General features: G+C 32.4%; 1 protein-coding gene and 3 long non-coding RNA genes across 4 annotated transcripts in view; 3 read left to right on the top strand and 1 right to left on the bottom strand.

Annotated features, from left to right (window-relative positions):
- The window catches only part of LOC133174825 (alpha-1A adrenergic receptor-like), a 124,324-nt gene that overhangs the window by 79,659 nt on the left and 18,018 nt on the right, over positions 1 to 26,647 (bottom strand). The gene's annotated exons all lie outside the window — the stretch shown is intronic.
- LOC133174815 (uncharacterized) lies at positions 1,394 to 4,295 on the top strand. The gene is made up of 3 exons (XR_009719190.1): positions 1,394 to 1,545; positions 2,971 to 3,102; positions 4,211 to 4,295. It is a non-coding gene; the product is annotated as an uncharacterized LOC133174815 (long non-coding RNA).
- On the top strand, positions 8,686 to 9,477 carry LOC133174806 (uncharacterized). Its single transcript, XR_009719186.1, has 3 exons — positions 8,686 to 8,725; positions 9,092 to 9,223; positions 9,376 to 9,477. It is a non-coding gene; the product is annotated as an uncharacterized LOC133174806 (long non-coding RNA).
- On the top strand, positions 13,894 to 15,074 carry LOC133174812 (uncharacterized). Its single transcript, XR_009719187.1, has 3 exons — positions 13,894 to 13,974; positions 14,629 to 14,763; positions 14,956 to 15,074. It is a non-coding gene; the product is annotated as an uncharacterized LOC133174812 (long non-coding RNA).

Genomic DNA, 26,647 nt, shown 5'->3' with positions numbered 1-26,647 from the left:
TGCAAGGTCTTAAGGATATATATGTGCCAGTCATGAAATTTATTGTTTTTCCTGAAGATAGTAGGATTAACCCAATCTTAGCAACACATTTTGGATGGTAACACTGTGTTACCATGGCAACCATGAAAGTTATTTTTAGAATAATATTGCCAATACCTAATTACTTAAGGTCAAATATTTTTTATTGTTTTTTCTTAGGTTGTTGATTGAGTTTGATCATTTAACATCTATCATTAGTAAATACTGAGCGTTTTTCTCCATTTTTCAGCATCTAAAATGTGTTCCAAATGTACCCATGGTTACCACTTACTTAGAGATAAATTCTAAATAGTTTCTTTATAGCATAAGTGGCAACAAGGTGTCAGGTTTTGGGGAGAATGGTTTTTTTTATTCCTATTCTTTATTAAGGCTTAATAAAGATTCAAAGTAGCTGAAAATCTCAATTTTTTCAACTTTTCTGGCTGTTACCATGGCAACCAAGACACATAGCAACGAAATTTTATTTAATATATGTTTCTGGTGTCAAGTTGTAATAATGGGCAAAGTTTTATCAAAATCGGTGACCATGCGTGGCAAAGAAGTTTAAGTGGTTACAGAGAATCGCTATTAACATTCTGTTTTTATTATATAATAGAGATATTTAATTTTCGCGAAAGAATAATCGAATGTCTTAAGCTATATTTGATGTATGAGAATACTTATTGTGATAAGGGTTATATAGTTTTTTTTTAGAAAGAGCAAATATTTGGCATACACAATACACAGATTTCATGGGAGAAAGATAAATTAGTTTACAAAGTATTATTTGTTTAATTAAGTCATTAGTTCAAAATCAAAATATGGATTGGGAATAGTCACCACACTGCTTACAGAAATTAATAGAACTGTTTACTTTTAATTCGTAAGAGTTTAATTTTTCGCGTAATGACTCGACACCGTATATTTCCATTTTCATGCCTTATTCTAATAGTAAAGATTATTTAGAATAGAAAATCAAAATAAGTCTCGCTTATAAATAACAAAGAACAATCTATCGAAAATAGAGTGTTGTGAACGTTGGTGGTTTACAGTATAAGGAGAAAAGATGTCACGTTTGTGTATTCATGAAATAATCCTTAAATCTTTTTCTACTAATATACTTATGTAATGCATGTTGTTTCGATATTTGCGTACCTATTTTATCAAATAAAATTCTCTTTTAAAAAAATAGCTGTCACCACACCTTATGAATATCCTTAACATATTTATGAAACCCATGCACAATATACCACATGTTATTATATAAAATGTTTATTATTTTTAGCCTATATGAACGTGACATAAAGCACTGAAAGTTATGCAATGGTCTTTTTTCTAGAGTAAACAAGGAACTTGTCCTAAGAAAAATCTGCAATGTAATTCTGTCTAAACTGAATGATTTATTAATTTACTTAAAAGACAAATGAATAAAAGGTCCAGACGACCTGTATTCCTGTGGCGTATTTAAAATGACGATTAAGATGATATTCTTTATCGTATTTCTTTTCTTAGTGGTCAGTTCTGATGGTGAGTAAAAATTTTGTCCTATCAGTATTTTTTTTTAATTTTAGTTAAGTAGTTAAAGTTGCCTTTTTGGTAAGTTCCTATGGTAGTATTAAGTCTTGTTTTACGCATACAGGTGAGTTATGATAAAAACAAAGACATCTTTAAGTTATTATTCAATTCTTACGGTACATTAAGAAGATAAAATTGATTGACTGGTCAGGTTTTAGAAAAATAATCGTCTTTTTTCGACCTGGTCATATGTGAAGGAAAGATATCAGCATTGTATCTGTCAATATTGTTAACATTTCTTTATGCCTTAAAATCTCTGTTATATTCTTTGAAAATTTTAAATCATTTAAAACGTTATCTTAAGACCATAGTATTATGATGTTCAATGGTACTTTTAAGCATAAACTAAATGTGCAACAATACACAACTTTACGAAAATTTTCACCCCTTTTAAAAAGAAAAAAAACCCAGAAATTATGGCTAAATCTAGAAGTGTTTAAATATGCTTTTTTTTCCTTTTATGTATTTTTTTCTGGAAAACTAAACAACGTTAGACTCAATTCAAAAAGAAAAATATACTTGTATGAAACACTACATATGATAAGTAAATTAAGTCGTCTGGGTGTTAGAAAGATGGCAGTGTGTAATTATTTACCTGAAATATAAAGAAAGCAAACAGTGACCGATCGCGAACTCAACATAAAAGAATATACACGTACATAAAAATGAAATCAGGGCTAACACGGACCTCTGAATACACAAGATGCTGGATAAAGTGCTTTGGAATGGAAGCGTCTTCTATTTATCTGTCACATCAGCAGTCAGCTTATTGTCTTGTAAGGGTGAACGGATAATCAGTAGACAAATCATTCATCATTCATCATCAGTCATCATTCGAACAAAAGACCAAAACGATAAAATTGTATTCCTTTGGCAAAGGAGATCATTATAACAACCAAAGGATGAACAAAATGTTGACTTTAAACGATCGTATTGGTATATGCCCTTGCGTTTCGATTCAATTTGAAGAAATTAACATCCCCTTCATATCCTTGGCAAAATTTAGAACATTGAATTTGTTTTGAAATCCATCAAATCTGTGTAAATGACCCATTTTTTTTTTTTTTTTTTTTTTTTTTTTTTTTTTTTTTGCAATGTCATCATTCAATTAAAGACCAAAAAGACAAATAGTATTCATTTGGCAAAGGAGATCATTATAACAACCAGAGGTTGCACAAAATCTTGACTTTAAAAATTTTCTTGATGCATGTATATGCTGTAACGTGTCGAACAAACTTCGAAAAAAAACATCTGAGTTCGCGTCGTCATCCTCTTCATATCCTTGACAAAATTTTGAACATTGAATTTGTTTGAAATCCATCCAATCTGTGTACATGACACATAAAATATGTTTCTTTTTTCAATTTTGCCTTACAGGTCAGAGAGGTGACTGTCCAATGGGATTTTTTCAAGTGAGCAGGACGGCTTGTTATGAGCACAGCGCATGCCCTCCTCGATCATTTTGTTGGTTCACACCAACAAGAACATATGGGATATGTTGTCCATATTGTAAGTTGAACAAGGGGTTATAAAAAAGTGTGCGGACTGATGTGACAAAATTAATACTTCGAGGGATTTACTTATAATATTTACATGTATAAGGAAAAAAGAAATGGAAGAGTGTTCAACAATTTGGTTTGACAATTTGATATTTTGCAATTTTATCACATAATGCAAATAAAAAAAAATTAAATAATCAGCCAGCCCTGTCGCCGTTAAGAATGAGCTATTGTTCGACAACGTCATTGTTTCCCAATGCCCCCTTTCTCTGCCTCAATACTCTTTTTTTATGAAAAACCATGATTTGAAAACTGGCTGATCTTGTTTATAGCTATGAGTTAAAAATTTCATGAACAGCTGATTTCAAAACTATATTGAAAATGGACCAATACTGAAGACAAAAATCCTCAGTTGACATTGCTTACTTACTCCACATGTTGGAGTTCACGCGAGCAACGTTACTTTGTGCCATTTAAAAGCAGGTATGTGAAATCTGGACTGATTTTGTCTCTTTCCGGTCTGTTCAAATATTTCCAAAGTCTATGTGAGTTTTCCAAGGTGGAACTGTACACTGTGGCAAAAAAAAAAAAAAAAAAAAAAATAGATTCCCTTTTTCCGTTATCTTTCAACACTTTATTTAAAAAAAAAATCTCTATTGCATTTATGTGACTCCTCACAGAACTGACAAAATAAGGTTAAAATTACGAAGTTTATGGAACAATTATTTATCATCATAATGATATCAAAGCATAATCATACTGAATCAAATTGAATATTTTGTGACAAATACTCATATATAACGATTTGTCTCCGTTAGGCTCAAGGTAAGAATACGTCATATTTTGAGGTTGCGCCTCGTGGTCATACATGTACATGCACGTACCATTGATTGCTGAAACCGACAATTTATATTTTAAAAAAATGCCTTATAATTTATTCTGTAGAGAAAAAAAAATCATGCTGAATAAATGTGTTAAAATCATTGCTTTACAAATACAGTCCATGAGCTTTTTGATGTAAGGAACTAAATGTTTTATTTATTTATTATTATTATAGTCCTGCTCTGAGAAATATAGGTCTATATTTTATATTGATTAACTTTTTTTTCTATTAATAGGGTGGTAGTGACAACAATGGGCAAGCAGACGTCTTTTTGTGTAAAATGGAGTTTTACAAACACAAAATAAAGCTTTTAACTTCAAGATGTTATTTTTTATGTTTTTTTAGGTTATGTGGTTTTAATTTGATGTTTGATACCAACTTGGAACGTTCTCTTATTAAAAGCACAAACATTTTTTTTTAATTTCTTTTTTCTTAGAATAAAACAGTTCAAGAAATGCATGTACATGTAAGTCTCTATGAGAAAATGTGACGGAGTTCATTATTTGTCTATACTGCTCTGTTATGTCTAGATATCGTGCTGAAGCCCTCTGTGATGACTTATCTCTCCCGGAATTGCAGTCTTCAAGTATTTTTTTTTTCAATTTGTAAGGGTAAGCGGCAAGAATATTGAGTATGAATTTCTTCTTGTCATAAAATTGTAAAATACCGGTATGCTTTCCATAAATTTTTCCCACACGGAATCGATTAAATATCTTTGTAGATATCAAAACATCTAAGATAAATGGTAATTTACAACAACGATCAGGGTTTTTTTTAAATCAAATCGATTTATAATCTGAAACTTCATATGTACACTACATAAAGTATCATATCATGCACAGAAAATACTTTTTATCTACCAATTGAAAATCTTATTAGTACCCGAGAAGTGTTGTGTGTCAAAATCAATAAATCTAAGATTTAATAATTACGTCACAAAACATAACGGTTCAACACTGCATGGTGAAAAGGCCAAGAACTAATATAGCTTAATAAAGCATCTCCAATATAAAGATTTATTATCATTTATTTTGTCATCATGTCTACGGATTATTTTAGCGATTCAACATTCATTCCAGAAAATGCAGTAGAATGTTAGTTTTTATCATAAAATTGATAATTATTATTTGTATTATAGTAATTGCTTGAATTGATCCTGCTAACGAAATTAATTTTGCATAAACTTGTAATTTATTCTAAATAAACTATGTAATGTAGACGTACATTTTTCCATGGGGTCATAATTTCTTCGGAATCACACGTTCTGTTCAATCGAAGGTGATATAAGTAAGCGGATTTCTTGATAGTTATCTTTGCATTTTAAGTACGCTGTGACAAATTCCCACAGAAAGTGTGTGACCTCCTTCATAGGAAAATATAATCTCAAGCAGAAAAAAGGTCTGCGTGGTCAGTATCTTTTATTTTTATGAGTGCGAAGCAAAAAAAAAAAAATCCTGTTTCACGAGTGAAATAAATTTCATATCCCACTACAAAACATTGAATTTTCTGGATTTATATATATATATATATATATATATATATATATATATATATATATATATTCCTTGATTTCTCGCCCCTATTTATTCTTTAAAAAGTTTCATAGGCTGTGACGTCAAGTTTGAGCTGTCATTCTTGACGGAAACCATTTTTCATAATGTTTTCTTTTTGAAATGTCAAGCGGCCCTTTTAAGAATTGACGTCAGATTTGTTCTGTATCTGTGATCTGCATCACAAGAGATGGCAGTGTTAAGAATCGATCAAACGAGAGAGGAAAAACGTTTGAAATTAAACAGATACAAATTATTAATAGTAGCTAGTGAAATCAATAATTTTGAAGGGTTCGACTGTGCAAAATCTTTATAATTGTAGTCTAGACTCGATAGTCAAGATGTTGGAACACTTAAATTAACAGAATAGAACAGATAGAAATGCTGTGTCATAAACGTTAGGTTTTTGGTATATTAGGTCCTTTACCCATAGGTTGTTGACCAAAAAAATATGTTTATCCTATACTTTGAAGACATCCTTTGAGAAAAAAATAAATAAAGAAAAACCCCATTAATTCGTCTGAATGGTTTTTTTCATAACATATAGAAATTACATCTCCAGCCTGTTTTGTGCGGATATTGCACAGATGCTGTAACATACACAGTCAGATAACTTCGACACTATAGCTAATGAGACTTATGGAAATTGGTGAAATTTTACATGAAGTAATCTTTTAAACAATACAAATTGTGAATAGGACAAGATACACTGATTCCTTGAAACGTCAGACTTGGGATTAGGTGCCTACATGGAGCAAGCATCCCCTGTCAACCTGAGACCTCCGTATTGATCAGGTAAGCAGAGTAATTCGCAGTCAAAATATCAGCACACTCCACTATTATAAGCATCAAAACAATGGCCAAAAAATTGGTACGAAACATTTTAGTCAAATTACGAGCTATATTGATCGGTAAGTTTGCAAAGGAAGTCATTATATAAATTTGCAAAATGCTAATTTTTAACAAAATAATTGAAATAATATAACATCAGACCTTTCGGTAGAGCGCTCGCTCCGTGATCGGGAGGTTGTCTTTTCAAATCTCGTCGGCGACTGACCTAAGTCGATAAAAAATGGGTAGCAACGGTTCCTGCGCCATGCGCTCGGCACTTTAGAGTGAAAGTTGCGGGTCCTTCGGATGAGACCTTAAAAACCGAGGCCCCGTGTCACGGCAGGCGTTGGCACGATAAAGATCCCTCACTGTTCAATGGGCCTGAGTGCCGAGTAAAGGTCAAAATTTGAAGCCCTTCACCAGTATATGGTTACGTCTCTATATGAGTGAAAAATTCTCGAATGGGACATAAAACAACATACAATCGATCAATCAATATAACATCAGGAAATATATGGAGATAAGAAACAGTATTTAAGGTCAAAAGTCCATGTAAACAATGCAAATCAGGAGCAGAGCAAACATTTAGTTTATTAAAAGCCCGTCACGGTTAAAAATTATTTTAAAGCATGCTCTTGTACATATGCAGATGGATCTTGATAAGAAGAGTAAAAAGTAGCGCCATTTTTCATGTGGTTCAGTTAAGATGAGTTACCCCATTAATGTATAAAACCAGCATATTTGTTGCTTGAGTTCAATCACAAAGAAAAGGCCAGTTTAACCAGTTATGTTTCGCAGGAAAACATTGTCATAATTTCACCCTGATGTTGAGAAATTCTTTCTGAATACATGCATATGTACATGTACTTAATACAATAATTGATTGTTTTTTAGTATTTATTCGCCTTATCTGCCTGTTCTTCACGAAGCTTTATGGTAAATGTAGCTTCACGGCTATAGAAATGCGGAGAAAGTACATGTATTTCTTCAAAATGTCTTACATTGTAAGCATATTTTGTACTTGCTTCATTTATTCATGTAATAATTTTGATAAGTTTCCATGATTAATTTGATATCTTCGTAATTTCTTTTGTTAGGTACTGTTTTTGTTTGTTTGTTTGTATTTGTTGTTCTTTTTTTTTTTTTTTTTTTTTTTTTTTGGTTTTGGATTTGTTTCGGTTTTTTTAAGGCGAGAACAAAAAGCATCATTGCAACTGACTCAAACACTGTATAATCAGCACATAAATTAAAGAATACAATATACGTTTAATGGCCCTGTCTATAGACCTATTTATAACTTTTACTATGTTTCGTTTCAAATGAATGCTTTTATTCTTAAGGAAAAGGAAAGTTGCAAAATATAAAAGTTTTTTTTTTCACTTTCAAAACAAATGTGGATACATTCAACATAGAATAAAAATGTGAGCACACCCTTTAATCCGGCTAAGAAAACATGTATTAGTAGCTTAAGTAACCGAGTTCTGGAAAAAAAGCTAGAAATATTGACTATTCTGGAAGAACTCTTAAATGAATGGAAATAATGAGGCAATTGATGACGTCTTTATTGAACTGGTAACCGAACTTACAGAGCTTAAAATAGATATGAAAACAATGGTATAACAAATGATGTGAAACATGTCAATGAAATATGGAGATAAGGAACAGTAATTAAGCTCAAAAGTCAATTGAAATAATACAAATCGGAAGCAGAGCAAACACGGACCTCTAAACACATCAGAGGCGGGTTCAGGTGCAATAGTCATGAATTTCGCAAATATTGCACGTTTATAAACTCAGATTAATTTTCTGTTTAGAAACCTTATAAGTTACTAATAAAGAAGTCTTTAAATAAAATATTTTATTTTTATTCAAAGCAATGATCGCGGTGCCATCTTCTGAAAATTAAACATAACTGAACTGCAATAGCCTTTGGGATCTTACTGATAAATTATATGATAAAGTGTCCAATAAAGTTACTTTTTCGTTTGAATTATAATCAAAATTACTTACATTGACCGGGATTTTTCCATAATAGTGTGATCATCACTTATCTTTGACAAGAATCATTTAAATGCCGTGAATTAAATTTTAAAAATTAATTACAAAGACCATTTGCCGAAAATATTTTCACTGAAGTAAAGAAAACGTGATCACATGCAGGTAGTAAATACACAGTGATATATCAAATTGCAAAAACAAGGAAATGTTTTTCTGTTTGGATATAAACGAACGTTACTTTTGCTGTCGATCAAAAGAAATGGTATATAAACGGCCCGGGACACTGTATGACCAGCAAGGTGCATATTTCAATATGCATACACATACTGTTCTTTTTATCTTTATTGTTTTATTAATTATAAGTGTCCTTGGTAAGAGAACATTTCTTTGTTCTGCATTTATTTCTCATAGGTGCCCTTGTTTCCTTTAAAACATCTCTTCTTGACAAGATCAATTTCAAGGTTTATCTCATTTTTCGAATCTTCAAATTCATTTTAGGGTTAGGGTTAGTGTTATTGTTCAAAGTCAGATATTGTTTTATGGAAAAAAAGATTTTTAAATATTAAATTGCAGTTTTAAATCAAAAGGAACCGATTGCTCTATGGAATAATAACCTATTTGTTTATTTTAAGCAGACAGTCCTTTTTAACCCTCTATAGGTTTTTCTTTTTAGAACTTGTAGCTACTTTTATATACAAATAAACTTCCAAAATTATTTTTCTCTTTCACTTCTGAAGGCCAGCAAGGAGAATGTCCATTTGGACTTTATCCTGTAAGTTGGACAGCTTGTCAATATCACCATCAATGTCCAGGAAGATCATTTTGCTTGTTTGTCCCTTGGAGGTCATACGGCATTTGTTGTCCAAACAGTAAGTGAGCTTAATGTTAATGTGATAAATATAAATAATTTGAATATTTCATAATCCGCATTTTTCTCTATTTTCTCTCTATAAAAATGAATGCTTGTAAAACAACAAGCCTCAAATCCGAAAAGAAAGTACATATTTTACTTTTTTTTCAGTTTGGGACAAAATACAATCTAGCATTAATTTCTTCTAGGATGAACTAGCAGTGAAGTGATTCATATTGTAAAACGTTTGGAGAATAAAGAGGAAATCAATAATTAATTATCAAAGTGTTTATCTTTCAGTGAAACGTATTTAATCATATGTAATAAGGAATAACTTTTTAGAGAATAAAGATCAGTAAGATTGACTTGTGAAATTACATTTCCAGAAATCAAATAAAGCACTTGTCCTGTTAAAATCGTAGCACAGGAAATCTTTTTAGAAGTAAGCTGAAATTAAAAATATATATATATTGCCTTTGGGATTTCATCTGATTTTTGAATCAATTTAGATATCGGGATTTCAGTACCTTTTTAAACAAGAAAACGTATTAGTCAGAGATGCAGCATCACAAATCTTATGTGATTAAAGGTAACGAAAACGATATTGATATAACACAAACATTTGTACATTTTGTTGTTATGTGTTGTTAAATATCAGTTATATGTAAATGCAATGAAAAGAAAATGAAACTTTTTTCTTTCTAAACTTCCTGAGTTCTTTGCGTTCTAGACATTTAAGTATAAATAATGCAACAGAAAGAATTCATAAACAATTTGCAACATTTTATTTTAAAAACTTAATGTTGGAACTTATCTTTTACAAATAGATTGAGTGTCATACGCGATCACAGCTATGTTAAGACTTCTCGAAGCTTTAAAATGCGTTCAAATCATAATATTGTATTGCGAGGTCGGTTTTAATTTTGATTTGGATTCTAAATTAAAGTCTACATTTTGCATATTCTGTGATCGATACAATGACTATGATGTGTCAAACTCTGTGATGTCTTTTATTTCTAGTTCAATGTGATGTATCGAATCAGCTTAGGAATGGAATTGAATGTTCTTAATTGATAAACGGACGGCAATATATATTGGTGTTAAAATGAAGGTCACAGAAAAAGACAAGGTCTTCCAACAATCTATTGGAATTTCTATGAGTACCAATTGTGCCCCTTATAAGCAGACCTATCTTTGTATTCATATGAAGCAGAATTTGTTCAACATCTTATACTTGAAAAGAAGAAAACATGGCAGTGGCCTTCGACTCGACATTTAGATATATCGACGACGTATTGTCAATTAACAGTGGTTATTTCCATTCTTATTTCGATACGATCCCGGTGAGCTTGAAATAAATGATACCACAGAGTCTGACACATCTGTTTCATATTCAGATATTTTACTAGAAAAAGATGTTAATGGTATTTTAAAAAAGCTTTATGATAAACTAATAACTTTAACTTTTTTTAATAAATTCTCTTACCTATATAGCAATATACAACATTTACCTTCATCACTTGCATACGGGGTTTATATCTCTCAGTTGACTCGATACGCATGCTCTACGTATGAACAATTTCTAAAACGAGGTAAATTATTGATAAACAAGTTGATGAAATAAGAAAATCAGCAGTCACGTTTAAAGTCGTCATTTCGTAAGTTCCATAGTCGATACAATGACCTTGTCAGCAAATACAATTTATCATGAAGTCAAATGCTGACTGACGTTTTCATACTTATTGTTAGGCCAGTATTTACACATTGAATTGTCGATGGATTTTTGCGTTATTTCCCGATCATGACAAGGAGCACACGGCGGGTGTGACCGGTCAGCAGGGGATGCTCACTCCTCCATGGCACCGGATTCCACCTCTGATGTTTTTGAGGTCCGTGTTTGCTCTGCTCCGAAATTTGTATTGTTTAATGGAATTTTGAATACTTTTCGTTATCTCCATATATTCCATTTCCATAGAAGACGCTTTGAAGAAATTCTACTTTATATACATAGAAATACAGTTTTTTAATAACAGGGAACAATTTGTACACATGGGAAATTCCAATAGATTGGTAAAAAACATGGTCTCTGAAACCCACTTGGTTGACCAATGACAAGGTATACAAATTTAGTAGCAGAAGAATTTATCTATGATGTCAAGAAGTGTGACACGGATTTATCATGAGGAATCATTTTATAAATTGTTGAAAAGTTTTCAATATTTTTGTGCGAAAAAATAGAATAAGGCTTGATAGAACGTATACCACAACCCGCTATGTCTCTTTGTAAGGCTTTTTGTGAAGTTAAGGAATTAAGTATAAGTATGATAATTCAAATTCAATTAGGGTATCGGGAATATTAAATATATTTAAAACTGACATCTCCTTAGAAAGGGAACGATAAGTGTAAGTTGGATTACCACTTACAGAATTAAACCCAAGTTCCTCTTAAATGCTATATTGTAATCATGAGCTTTCTAAACAAAGACTATGTTGTTCCCTGCTTTATCAAATGCGAACTGTAAATATTCGTGTGTGTAATCTATCTACATTTTTTTTACTTCTGAATTCTTGCATATAGGATATAAGGTTTTCATATCACAAATAAACTGATTATTGCGAGATTTGAACATGAAATATGAAGATAACAAACACGATTTAAGTTCAAAAGTCTATTGAAACAATTCAGATACAGGAGCAGAGCAAGCAGGGACCTGTGATTAACTTGAGAATTGGAATCAGGTGCCAAGTAGGAATAAGTATTTCCTGTCGATCGGTCACACCCGCCGTATGCTCCTATATTACACATATCATTCTTATAGATTTTGAGAAGGTCTTCTTATATTTAACAATTAGATAATATTGATGGAAATTTGTCGTCAGTTGAAAGATCGGTGTCCCTTGGATGTTGACCCTATTGAAATAAGTGATATAAGGTTATCATTGTTAAATAAATTAAATAAATTTATGTCACCGGAACTGAGTAAATATGACCAGCAGGGCTATATCTGTAGGGAGAAGACGAGCACTTACACGTCGAAAAATTATGTTTCAAATGTTTGATACCTTAGCACTGTAAAGTTTGAAGTACATGGTGTAGACTTCATCATGAAATGGAGAAATACAAGATTAGACGCCTTTGTGAATAAGAATATTGCTTAATGTAAAAATACAGATTTTTTACAAAACAATATATGGCAAAGTGGCCCATTTATCCTAGAATATACTCGTTCATTACATATCTTTTCTTTCTTTCCGATGAATATTCGAGTCCAGTGGATCACGGGTCATATTATAGACAAAATCTACATGCTAAAACTGGTTTTGATTTTTGTGATTTAATGGTGAGCTTGTCATTCTCAATGAAAAAAGATTTTTTTTTTTTTTTTTTTAAAAATCCATATGCCTTTGAACTCGAAATGAAAGACACCACAATGTCTGACATATTTGTTTCTTATTTTGATTTTTACTTAAGACAGGTTTTAATAATAAATGAAAAAGTGTGAAGACATGGACAGTGAACTTATAACAAAACTTTATAAACGTGATAAATTAAACTTTTATCTCCTGAACTTCCCAGATTTGTGTAGTAATATACCATTATCAGTTTATGTCTCCCAGTTGATTCGATAGGTAAAAACATGCTCTACTTCCAAACAATTTCTTAAACGAGACAAGCTATTGACAAATAAGTTGATGGTACAAGGATACAACAGTCTCATCTAAAATCAACTTTTCGCCAATACCATGATCGATACTATGGTCGATACAATGACTTTGTAAGCAAATACAATCTATTGTGATTGATTGATTGTATGTAGTTTTAATTTACGTTCCATTCGAGAATAATCTATAGTGAAGTCTAATTTTGATTGATTTTTCATAAAAGAAATTTCCGTTTGCCCGATTATGACAAGAGCATACCACAGTGGGTGTGACCGTTAGCCAGGGGATTCTAACGTCTTTATGGCATCTGATCCCACCTCTGATGTTTTTAGAGGTCCTTATTTGCTTTTCCCAGTTTGTTTTGTTTCAAGACTTCTGATCTTCGTAACTGTTCCTTATCTTCATGTGTCATTTCAGACAAAATTCCATCAACTGATAAATTGTATTTCCAAACAATATATTTAAATGACAAAAATATTCCAAAATTGAAAACGAAAAACTCAGATAAACTTCTTTCTTATTTTTTTTTAATACAATTTAAAATTGCATTATACATATGTACTCTGATACATGTATAAAGTAATGGTCACAATATCATATTCATAAAGCTGCTTTTGGTTTCCAAACAGGATTTTTTTTACCACAATATTTCATGGCAAACAGATTATCAAATAAATTAAATCATTTTTAAATTGTTATTATCGTGATTTGGTGGGGTGTTTGTGTCTTGCTTCACATAAAAATTGGAACTTACTTCTATAAATATCATGTGGGCATCATAAATATTATTCCTCTTCATAAACAGTCATTTAAATGATGTGAATAGAATAAAAATTAATAACATTGACCAATTGCTGACATTTTTTTCTGAAGAAAAACAAAACGTGATCATGTGCAGGGAGTTAATACATAGTGACTTAGCAAATTGCAAACTTAAGGAAATAATTATGTCTTGATTTAAACGAAGATTAATTATTTAATATTTTACTGTCTATCAAAAGGAATGGTATATAAATGGAACACTGCATGACAAGTAACGTGCACATTTCAAGATGCATAAGAATATCATCCTTTTTAGCTTTCTTGTCTTGTTGGCCGGCGCCCTTGGTAAGTTTAGTTCTACATATAATTTTCACAAAGTTTTATGACGTGTTCGATCTATAATCGCATGATAATCTTTAACTTTAGAGATTTTTAAAAAGTTTTTTAATAAAAGATTCTTTATTTGAATTTCTACATTAAAAACAAAACAACCAATTGATATATGTAAGAACGCTTCATCAATAGTCTCATTTGAAATTTTCTTTTCGCAAGTTTAATGGTCGATACAATGAACTTGACAGGACATACAACCTACCATTGAGTCAAATGCTGACTGACGTTTTTCATACTAATTGTTAGGCCACTATTTATACACAGAACTGTCTAAAGATTTTTATGGTTTTTTTCCCTGATCATGACAAGGAACACACGGCGGGTGTGACCGGTCGGCAGGGGATGCTCACTCCTCCATGGCACCTCATCCCACCTCTAAATTTTTTGCTCCAAATTTGTATCGTTTCATTGAACTTTCGGAATTGAACACTGTTCGTTATCTTTATATTTCATTCAAACTATTTCTGAAATAGGAAGTCTTATCAATTTAAAACTGTTTTTTCATTTTATTTTACTTTCTATTGTTTTGTTTTGTCTTGTTTTTTCAATAATAAAAAATGATTCCTTATATATTGTGATCATTTTCTCTTGCTTTCCTTTTTAAAGGCCAACTAGGAGAATGTCCATATGGACTTCATCCTGTTAGTTACACAGCCTGTCAATATCACCACCATTGTCCAGAGAGATCATTTTGCTGCTTCAGCCGCCCTTGGAGGCCCTACGGTGTGTGCTGTCCCTACGGTTAGTAAAATTACAGTATTGTAAACAGATAAGCTTACTTATAAGTAAATAGATTAAAAGGAATAATTTTAGAATTTTGACTGTATAACTTTTTTCTATATGTTTATTTCAACTAAAAAAAAGATTTATTTCATGTAAAGGGCCTCAACAATGAAAAACAGTAGATATTTTTTCTTCTTTTCTTTATTGTAGTTTGGAACAGAGAGTGATTTATATCCCAATCACCGAGAATGAGCATGCAGCAAAATGTTAATTAAACGTTTATGAAATGTTAATTAAACGTTAAGGAAATAAAGATAACATCAACAATTTGTTAAAGTGCTCATTTTTTAAGTGATTAATTAATTAAGCTTAATTTTGTAGTTTTACGTCCTTTGCACGATTATTAATTCACTCATATATGACCTCATCGGATATCGGTAACGGGCTTCAAATTAAAAAAATCTAATAATGCAAATGGGTAAATTTTTTCTTGTAATTGAAATGAACTATGAGGAAAAGAATCAGTAACTAAGCTCAAAAGTCTATTGGAACAATATGAATTGATTTTTTTTTAAATTCTGTTATGTTTTTTTTTTAACTACCGGCAAATAGAAAAATCCGTAAAAAAAAATCAGTGTAAAGATAATGGCTTAAAAATATGTATGAAAAACTTCAGTCAATATTCCATGTAACAATAGATTGTATTTGCTGACATGGTCATTGTATCGACCATAGAATTTGCAAAAAGTTGACTTTCAAAGGGACTATTAAAAATTGATAAACATATATGTATATAATTTACTTTTAAATATGAAGAGAAACAGGCACAGACATAGCCACAAGTCAAGTTGCTGACGCTTTAATGTAGTTATTTTTGGAAATTAGTCCACAAATCAATTTAATCTATTACATATATTTTAATTTATTAACACTACATCTTGCTCTAAAGTGAATTCCTCTGATGAAATATAAAGATAGTCGTAAACAAGCTCAGAAGTCCATTGGTACGATATCTATTTTCAGCAGAGCAAACACGGAGCTTTAAAACATCAGGGGTGGGATCAGTGCCAAGTAGGAGTAAGCATCCCCTGTCGACCATTCATATTTGCTGTGTGCTCTTTGACATGTATGGTCAAACGGAAAAAAAAATTGTAGACAATTCAGTGTCAAAATAATGGCCTTAGAAGTTTACTTAAACAAATCAGCTAACATTCGATTTAACGAGAGATTCTATTTGATAACAAGGTCATTGTATCGATCAAAGAATTTACCAAAAGGTGACTTTGGATTGGACCGTTAATATACTCGTTTTTTAAGCCTATTTCCCAAAAGCTTGTCTTGTTTTAGAAATTATTTTTACTTAGACCTATTGTGTATCAAATCTGCTTGGAGACATAAACTCTATAGGTAAGTGATAAAGTTATATGATTGCTATATAAATAAGAAAAGTTGACGGTAGTCAAGTTAGAATCATCGCGTTCATTATAAAGTTTTGTTGTTAGTTTGACATGAATGTCTCTTTCTAGTAAAATATTTAAATATGAAACAGATGTATTAGTCTCTCTGGTATCTTCTATTTCGAGTTCAAAGGGATATATTTCGAAACAAGGTATGGATGAAACTAAAAATTAATAATTTATAGAATTTTGTCGATACATCTTAATACATTCTGCTTCATATGAATAAAATAGGTCTGATAATAACGGGGCACAGTAAGAACTTGTTGAAATTGGAAAAGATTGTTGAAAGACTGCAAAAACTACTGAGATATTGTCAATCAAAAACTATAGCATCTTTTTGATTTCAGCTTCGGTGCACCTTGTGTATTTTTAGCTATTACTATCATGTTAACTTTTCAATAGTCTTATTCCATATGCATTCCATCGTTCATGAATCTTGTTTATCGTTGATTGAAGAGCAAATGACGTTAAAGGTTGCCTTGGCCTTTTAGAACTTTTCATCCTTTTACAAGCCTTCTGTAAAGTTTAATTAAATGTTTGTAGCAATATACAATTATTTTTAAACTGTATAGTTGATGGATTTTGTCATTTACCCGACCAGAAGAAGAACAGTCGACAAGAGAATCTTACTTTCCTATGGCACCTGATCCAAACTGTTCTGTGTTGGCTCTGCTCGTGATTGTAGTTGTTTAAATGCACTTTTGAGAATGATCACTTTTCTTTATCTTCGCATTTTATTTTTATTATATTTCATAGTTTTAGTAAGATTATCTGAAATCAGATCTTGGCGTTTTATCAGGGTTTTTTTTTTCAACGTTTCAACAGACGAAAAAAAATCTGGACAGGGTTATAGTCACTCACTGTTTAATCAAACGATATACAAGATGTGTTTGTGAAACACTGATGCCCCCGTATGGCAGCTTATGGCGAAGGTTAAAGTTTCTTCAAATGCAAGTCAAAATCCAGGCCAAAATATAAAAAATGTTGATACCAAAAGAAAGGTCTTGTCTCGAGGAATACACCTGTGAAATTTGAAAGACCTAGATACAACTGTTCAAAAGTTATGGCGAAGGTTAAAGTTTTTTAAATAAAAGTCAAACGTCAAGGTCAAGGTCAAAGTGGTTGGTATCCAAAGGAAGATCTTGTCACAAGGATTACATATGTCAAGTATGAAAGCCCTAGCACCAACCATTCAAAAGTTATGGCCAAGGTTAAAGTTTTTCAAAAGTAGGTCAAACTCCTAGGTCAAGGTCAAAGGGTCAAAGTGGTTGGTATCCAAAGGAAGGTCTTGTCACAAGCATTACATATGTGAAGTGTGAAAGCCCTAGCATCAACCATTGAAAAGTTATGGCCAAAGTTAAAGTTTTCCAAAAGTAGGTCAAACTCCTAGGTCAAGGTCAAAAGGTCAAAGTGGTGGTTGATATCCAAAGGAAGGTCTTGTCGCAAGGATTACATATGTGAAGTATGAAAGCCCTAGCTCCAACCCTTCAAAAGTTATGGCCAAGGTTAAAGTTTTTCAAAAGTAGGTCAAACTCCTAGGTCAAGGTCAAAGGGTCAAAGTGGTCGATATCCAGAGGAAGGTCTTGTCACAAGGAATACACATGTGAAGTTTGAAACCCTAAGCACCAACTGTTCAAAAGTTATGGCCAAGGTTAAAGTTTTTCAAAAGTAGGTCAAACTCCAAGGTCAAGGTCAAAGTTGTTGGTATCCAGAGGAAGGCCTTGTCACAAAGAATACACATGTGAAGTTTGAAACCCCAAGCACCAACTGTTCAGAAGTTATGGCCAAGATTAAAGTCTCATAAAATTTTGCAAAAGTGGGTCAAACTCCAAGGTCAAGGTCAAAAGGTCAAATATGATGGTACCCAAAGAAAGGTCTTGTCACAAGAAATACACATGTGAAATATGGAAAGTCATAGCTCCAACCAATCAAAAGTTATGGGCAAGGTTAAAGTTGACAACAGACAGACAAACAGACAAACGGACAAACAGACAAACGGACAAACAGACAAACAGACAGACAGGACAAAAACAATATACCCCCGGGATCTTTCGATCCGGGGGCATAACAAGATCTTTGCACAACGGAATGAATATGGGAATGACCTTAATATGATAATAATTTTAAGAAAGCAACTCATAGCAATATTGCAGTATATATTACTGAATACAGGGTTATTTTCGTGCCGTATTATTCTGGCCCTTTTACACATGCAAACAACGTTTTAAATTCACCCAGTCAAAGGTTTTTTTTTTAAAGAAATTATACTTATTTCTTTGAATTCCCCTTGTCTTAAATTTGCCCACGTGTGTCTTGGGCGAAAGGGGCAAAATTTTCCCAATATATAGAATTTAAAAACATGGAAATTAAGTCGCATGTGATAAATTTGATACATTTGTTGATGAACTGAAAAAAATGAGCGCTAAAAAGTAACACAACAAGAATGTTTCTGCTGTTGTCCTTCGGCAATAGACAAAAGCTTTATCTGTGTTTATGTTTTAAGAAGTATTAATGATTATCTTAATAAAATTTTAAGGCTACAATAAAAATGCTAGGAGGTATCCGTATATTCTATCTTGTTGACGACCACCAATTATTACAGATATCATGGTTAAGATCAACCCTCTTACTCAATACTCTTGGATTGCAGAGGAGGGACCGCGATCGATTCAAAAAAAGCATGTCAGACAATTACATTATTTGACAACATAGAAGAAAATTCTTCCCTAAAATAACGTAACATTTCATAAAATAGTTTGTATTTTCTTTTACTCTCCATATTACGACATTTATCTGGAAATGTTTTGCATATTGTCATCATATAAGATTTTAAACAGATAATTGTACATAGAAAATACATTGACGTCACAATGCGTTTTGTGTGAAAGTGGTGACGGATTTTTCCGTTATTTCCCGGTCATGACAAGGAACACACGGCGGGTGTGACCGGTCTGCAGGGGATGTTCACTCCTCCATGGCACCTGATCCCACCTCTGATGTTTTGGAGGTCCGTTTTTGCTCTGCACCTATTTTGTATCGTTTAATAGACTTTTGAGCTTGAATACTGTTCGTTATCTCCATATAATTGGTAAATAATGATTGTATGTTGTTTTACGTCCCATTCGAGAGTGTTTCACTCATATAGAGACGTTGGTAAATAATGACGTAAAAAACATGTGATAAAAATATCTCCCATGATTTGAAGATAGATATAATTTTTATCCAACTCGGTGTGTGTTTTTTTATCCCCTTGCCAAGGCTCGGCAATAAAAAACAAACAACTCGTTGGAAACAAATCATATCCAACCACAAATCATGGGAGATCCAGATATATATATGTGCATATAATTAATTATCATGTTATGTCTTACCTCTTACATTGGCCTCTCTTAATCTTTGAAGAACATTTAATAAGATAAGTTATTTTTGTCATATTTTATTTATCTATTAATTACAAGTCTACCGGATTATTAAAACTATTGAAAGTACTTTTTGTATTATACAATAAAAAAATCTTTCATAATTTTCTTATTCTTTTAACCTATCAAATACATTATTTTACATTGATTCATTATCAAGGTGAATGGCAGAGGGGGAGTAATTTAAGTTCTAAGTAACTCTAAGTAGAATAAAATTTTTTTAATAGAGCCCTGGCCAGGACTAGAACACATGGCAAATTGCTCCAGATATTCAATAATCTGGTAAGAATACCCTTGCTTATTAAAACTATTTACTCTGGTTGCCCCTGATGTGCCCAGGAGCAAAGAAGAGTTTCAAACAAATAATGCATTTTCACTACAGATTACACACAGTCAACTCTAACACAAGAACCTATGACCCAGTATCATGAATTGTGAATTTCATCATTTGAAAGAGGTATCCTCATCATCATAAATATGCACTTAGTTGAAGAATTTCAGGAATTAACACATTTTTATTATATTATCAAAAGTGCCCCCCCCCCCCCCCCCCCCGAGAAACACCAGAATCCCCGACCTTGGGACCACAAGTTTTAAGAAAAATTGTAGGAAGCCAAATTGCTCATCTTAACTATGCACTTTGCATATCTGCTTAATGCTAAGGAGAAGAGAGAATAATTTAACAGAATTGATGTATTTTCTATATATTTTAAACAGAACCACATCCTTACACCAGAACATCTGACCAAGGGGCCATGAAACTCACAGTTCTAGAAGATGCTGATCATAACTATACACTTGGTTTCTTTGCTTTATAACGAAAAGAAGGGGAAATATTTTCAAAGAAATTATGCTTTTTCACTATATACATGTAATCAATAGAGACCCCCTCCTTTTTACCACATCCCCGATCCTGGGGCCATGAATTCACAATGTTGGAAGAAGTATCTTTGCTTATCATAACCATGCACTTTGTTTGTTTGAATAATGCCCAGGAGTAGAGAAAATTTTCAAACAATAAAATTCAATGCATTTTCACTATATAATCACTAAAGCCCAGTCCTTACACAAGAACCTTGACTCAGGGGCCATGAGATTTACAATTTTGGAAGAGACACCCTTTCTCATCATAACTATGTATCTAGTTAGTTTGTTTAATACCCAGGAACAGAGAACGCAACTATGTTAAGGACGCCCAAACAGCGTGACCTTTGATGAATGGGAATTTTGCTATTTGCATATGTATATATTGGATCTCTGCTGACTTTGGCCCACGCGACGTCACTTACGTCAACTGTTTGGTACGTGCCAAGTTTAAAATTAGAAAAATATGTACGGCTACAAAAATGCTAAAAGCTCTGAAATTAATTGTGTTTTCTTTGAGACAAATTCCTTAACATGAAAAGGGCTGGGAGCAACTTCCTAATGTCCGGGAATTAGGTAAAAGTAAGCACTCTTTTGATAAACCTTCTACAATGGCAAGGTACGCATTGAAATAACTTTAAGTAATAAAGCAACATCGCACATCCAGCTCCCAGCACTTTTCAAAGTCGTAGGAATAATAGCTACACGCGTTTAAAAACTCATAATTTATAGTGATATCATTGAACTCTTGAGACGTTCGAGGGGCTGTGCCTGTCATTATATATGTTATTGTACAAATGCCTTACTACGGCTTTATATGAGATCTATATATTTTCAATTTAATTGGATTCTAATATATTAATGAATACATTTAAGAATATAACTCCATTTTGGCCAGATAGCGCTTGTATCATTTTAATTTTCATATTTACAAGCTACAATACGTTGATCCGCGCCTCAAGTACAGAGAAACTGCGTGTAATACTGGTCAGTGACGTCATGTAAATCAGTGCAGGGAGAACAAGCTGGCTTTCATTCTACGCCCGGATAGCGTTATTATAGCATGATAAGTTGCAGAACGACTTACCTTTATATTATTAATGAGAAAAGAGTGTATTTGAGGAAAGAACATAAGTATTTATTTGACGAACCCATTTGTATAGATTTAACGTAACGACAGAATTCTTTTCTCCAAAAATCCGCATAAGATGATGTAAGTATGGGAGTCCTTTATCTAACTGAGATAAGATTTTCAAATAATTAATGCATTTTCATCATATAATCAAAAGAGCCCCACACTAACACCAGAACCCCTGACCGAGGGGCCATGAAATTCACAATTTTGGAAGAATCATTCTTGCCCATTATAACTATGTTTTTAGTCAGTTTGTTTAATATCTGGGAGCAGAGAAGAAGATTTTCAAAGAAATAATGCACTTTCACTACATGATCTATACAGTCCTGCCCTAGCACCATAACCTCTGACCAAGGTGCCATGAATTTCACAATTTCCGTAGGGGACCCAATGCTTTCCTAACAAAACATTACTTTAGTAAACAAAAATTTAACTATAGTTTACAATAGTTAACTATAGTAAACACTTTGTTACTTTGATTTACTATTACACCTTACTTTAGATTTTTTTTTTTGAAGATTTAGAGCCTTAATATTTCCTAAAATACATACTAATTCTTTATTTTTTTAAATAGTAAGTAAATATTCATGTAATATTTCATTTTAATAAAAGAAAATTGCTTGTAGAAATTAGAAAAAAAATAAAATATAATGATCTGAAATTCATGGTAACATACTTTAATTAATTATAGTTAAAACTTTGATTAACTATAGTGAAAACTAATTTACCTGTGGAATTTTTGCCTGGGTTATTACAGTCATGAAACTAATTTGACTGCTTGGTGTCTAGGAGTAAAGAAAAATATTGCATTAATTTTTTTGGTTTCAGCCCAACCCATCAGGCCCTAGGGAGGCAGGGACAATGAATTTATAATATTTGTTCCCCTTCACCCGTAGAAGCTATATGCCAAATTTGGCTAAAATTGGTTCAATGGTTTCAGAGAAGCTGAAAACGTTCAAATAGTAACGCACGACGAACGGCGACGGACAAAAACAGATAGCAATAGATCACCTGAGTGACTCAGGTGACCTAACAATTAAAAGCATAAATATAATCTTAAGAAGTTTTTCAGGATGTTTATGTCAAAATATTTACTTTTCCAATGTTTTTGTCCGAGATAAAATTTCAAATAGTAAAACTACTTTATTTCTACATAAATCTACTGGTTCATTGATAGGCGTGACAGAAGCGGGGCTTGTAGCACGTGAATTTGCAGAATCAAGAGCATGTAAATATAAGGAATAACTGTCAGATTTTTTGGTTTCATGACGATGATCAATCGATTGGCTTGCGTGATATTTTTATGCATAAACGCCTTCGGCGTTTATGCAAATTATCACGCAAGCCAATCGATTGATCACATCATGAAACCAAAAAATTAGACAGTTATTCCTTAAATAAAGGTTACATTAAAAATGCTAAAGGCCTCAACTTCAAAAAAGACAGTGGATATTTCACCAAATATGTTTTTTTTTTCCCCTTAATTATAGTTTGGGACAGAATGTGATTTTCGCAGCCCAATCATCGAGGATGACCTTCTAGGGAAATGTCAATCAACTGTTTTGGGAATAAAGTAAACATCAATATTTTATCAAAGAGTTCGTGTTTTTAGTTTTATCGACTAATCGCTTATTTTAGTTTTACGTCGCTTTCAAATTTATTTTATTCATATGCGATGTCAAGGTTTCCAGCACAAGCTTCAAATTTAGGATTTACTCTAATATTGCAAACTAGGTATATCTCATCTTGAATCCATAAAAGTTCTTAAATATTGGTTAAAATAATGCATAGTGATAACTGCATACATTAGGCATGTGTCCAAAATAGGATAGAAATTATGGACGAATGACACTTTATACAACAATTTCCCACGATAAAAAGAAAAGTTAGACGTTTTGATTCCATTTGAATAAAAATAGAACTCATCAATCTTCATATCTTATCATTGGTCATCAACAAAATTCTTTTGCTAAACATCAGTATGATTCTACCCACATACATTATGAAGTTGATATTAAAAAGATGCTGGAGTTCCTCATTAACAACATTTATGTTATCTTTGAAGAACAGATCTTGTAAAAAAAAAAAAAAAATTGGAATTCCGATGGATTTATTTGTGCTCCCTTATTAGCGGACCTGTTTTATATGCCTATGAAGCAGGATTTACTCAAAAACTTCTACATAAAAGGAAGAAAACACTTGATGTGGCCTTCAACTCGACACTCATATTATATCGTCGACGTTATAACAATTAACAATTATAGTAATTTCCATTCATATGTCGACCCGATATATCCCAGTGAACTAGAAATAAAAGATACCAGAGAGTCTGCGAAATATGTTTCGTATTTAGATGCTTTACTGACTAAAGACAGTAATGGCCAACTAACAATTTAATTGTATGACAACCGAAATAACTTCAACTATCGTTATTTATGTACTAATCTTCCGCTTTCACCTGCATATGGTGTTGATGTCTCCAAATTTATTTGATACTTAAAAGCATGTTCTGGGTACAACAAATTTTTAAACCGGTGCAAGCTACTGACAGATAAGTTGATTTTACAGAGATTTCAACAACCTCTTTAAAGTCAGAATTTCGTAAATACACATTATAGTAGGGCTCACGACGGATGTGACCGGTCGAAAGGATGGCATGCTCATTCTAGGCAGCTGATTACATACCTGGATTTTTTGGAGGTGGGTGGCATTTTATGCCCTATTCACATGTTTGAATTTTTTGTAGGTTCGAGCCATTTGTTTTATCTAAAAAGTATAATATGGATGATTGTATGTGATAATGAGTAACTGTCGAGGGGAATAATGTCATTAAGATGGAAATGAGAAGTTACACTGAATGAAACCACATTTTACACTTGACCTGTCAATATCTTATAACAGGACATTGTTTAACACGTAAGGTGAGATATCCATAGAAAAACACATACCTCACTTAGGTGAGTTTATTTGATCTTGAAATCAAACTGGATACCGAGAGGTTTTTTTTTTCTTGCACACTTAAGCAGAATCACCTACAGATGAAAAATACTGCATGGCAAAACTAATATGATGAAAGGTAATAAAAAACAAAATTAGAATTTGAAGCTCTTCACCGGCATACGGTAAAGTCTCCATTTGACCGAAAAATTCTCGAATGTGACGTTAAACAACATACAATCAATCAAAAGGGAAACTCCTTTTTCATATTCAGCAGATGTTGTCCTGTAGATTTGGAATACGGTGTCCAACATTTCTTTGTATACCCCTCATCCCCCCCCCACCCCCACCCCGGAAGGTTTGGGGGGTTGAGGGTCGATGAGATACTTTTCCACAAGTTCCTCCTTCCTCAAAATCAATTCATTTTATATATATTTCAATTCAGTTTCATAAGCTTTTTAATAGCATTCAACACTCAAAGAAACACGTATTTTTTACCCTAGTTGGCTGATTTGAAAAGATTTTATTGCTCACATGCATGTAGCTTATTATTCATGTTTCTAAGATTTACAGGTTATGGAGGCGGGATACATAGCGTGAAACATACGCAGATAACGAACAGTATTCAAGCTCCAAAGTCCATTAAACAATACAAAATTGGAGCAGAGCAAACACGGACCTCCAAAACATCAGAGGTGGGATCAGGTGCCATGGAGGAGTGAGCATCCCCTGCCGACCGGTCACATCCGCCGTGTGCTCCTTGTCATGATCGGGAAAAACGGAAAAATCCGTGGACAATTCAGTGTGTAAATAATGACCTAACAATTAGTATGAAAAACGTCAGTCAGTATTTGACTCAATGATAAATTGTATTTGCTGTATATAATTAATTATTTTAACCAATTACAGACAAATTCTTTCGCGCTATAGTAAATGTAAAAATCAAAGCGTATCAAAATTATGCCTGGACTCTGTTTGATGGTAAATTACACCATTGATTTATTAAATATTAGATGCGTTTCCCATGAAGGGAGTCTAGATGAACAGAGCTCAAACAATCCATCTCAATGCCCATAGGACATAAATCGAGGAGTATTACATAAAATAAGGATAGACTGAGACTTTCAACTATTGCTTAACAGTCAACGGAAAAACTTAAATTGACTTAAGGTATTTTACTTACGCAATCGACTCAACCCAAGAGTATCGTTTTTCTTAAATAGCACCAATAAGAAGAAAATTTCTAGTTTTTGGTCTATCCATAAATATGTAAAAATGTGATGCGTTTAGTTTCAAAGGGACATTAAGAGGTCTGCTATCGAAAATATATTTGCAAATTTCCATGTGGTTTGGTATTTGAGATGACAATACCATGATGCTCAAGTGGTTTATTAATGCCCTGATTTACTATTTCAACTAAAATCAGCATTAATGAAGTTCGCAAAATACTGTTCACGAATACCTTTATCTTTTTATTTTATTTTTGTCTTAAAATGACATTCAGATACACCTGCATGATATATACAGTATTTTTATAGTATGCTAATATGGTGATAAACGGGCAGATGATGTATGATGATGACGAACAGTTATCAAAATAGAAAAACATTTGGAACCATACAAATTCGGCGCAGAGAAACATGGACCTCTAAAACATCAGAAGTGGGATCCGGTGACATGGAGGAGTAAGCGTCCCCTGTCGACCGGTCATGTCTGCTGTGTGCGCCGTCCCTGACAAACATTAACTATAGTTAACTATTGTTTAATATAGGTAACTTAAGTTTTAGTAAACTACTGTAAATTCTTTGATTTACTATGAAATTTAATTCTATTTTTTTTTAAAGATTTATAGCCTTAAAATTTCTTAAATTGCATATTAAAGATTTAATTTTGGGAAATAATATGTAAATATATAAGTAATAATCCTTTTTATTATAAGAAAACTTCATATAGGAAATTAAGAAAATAAAATATAATAGTTTGAAATTCATAGTAAAAATACATCAAATTACTATAGAAAAAACTTCGATTCACTTTAGGAAAACTTTCTTATTATAGTAAACTAGTATTAATTGTAACGGGGACCG

Source organism: Saccostrea echinata, unplaced genomic scaffold (assembly GCF_033153115.1).
Source record: "Saccostrea echinata isolate AGI-Se365-2 ecotype Australia unplaced genomic scaffold, CSIRO_AGI_Sech_v1 ptg000059l, whole genome shotgun sequence".
Classification (NCBI taxonomy): domain Eukaryota; kingdom Metazoa; phylum Mollusca; class Bivalvia; order Ostreida; family Ostreidae; genus Saccostrea; species Saccostrea echinata.
The sequence above is the reverse complement of the archived record's forward strand: the minus strand, read 5'-3'. Positions and strand labels throughout refer to the sequence as shown.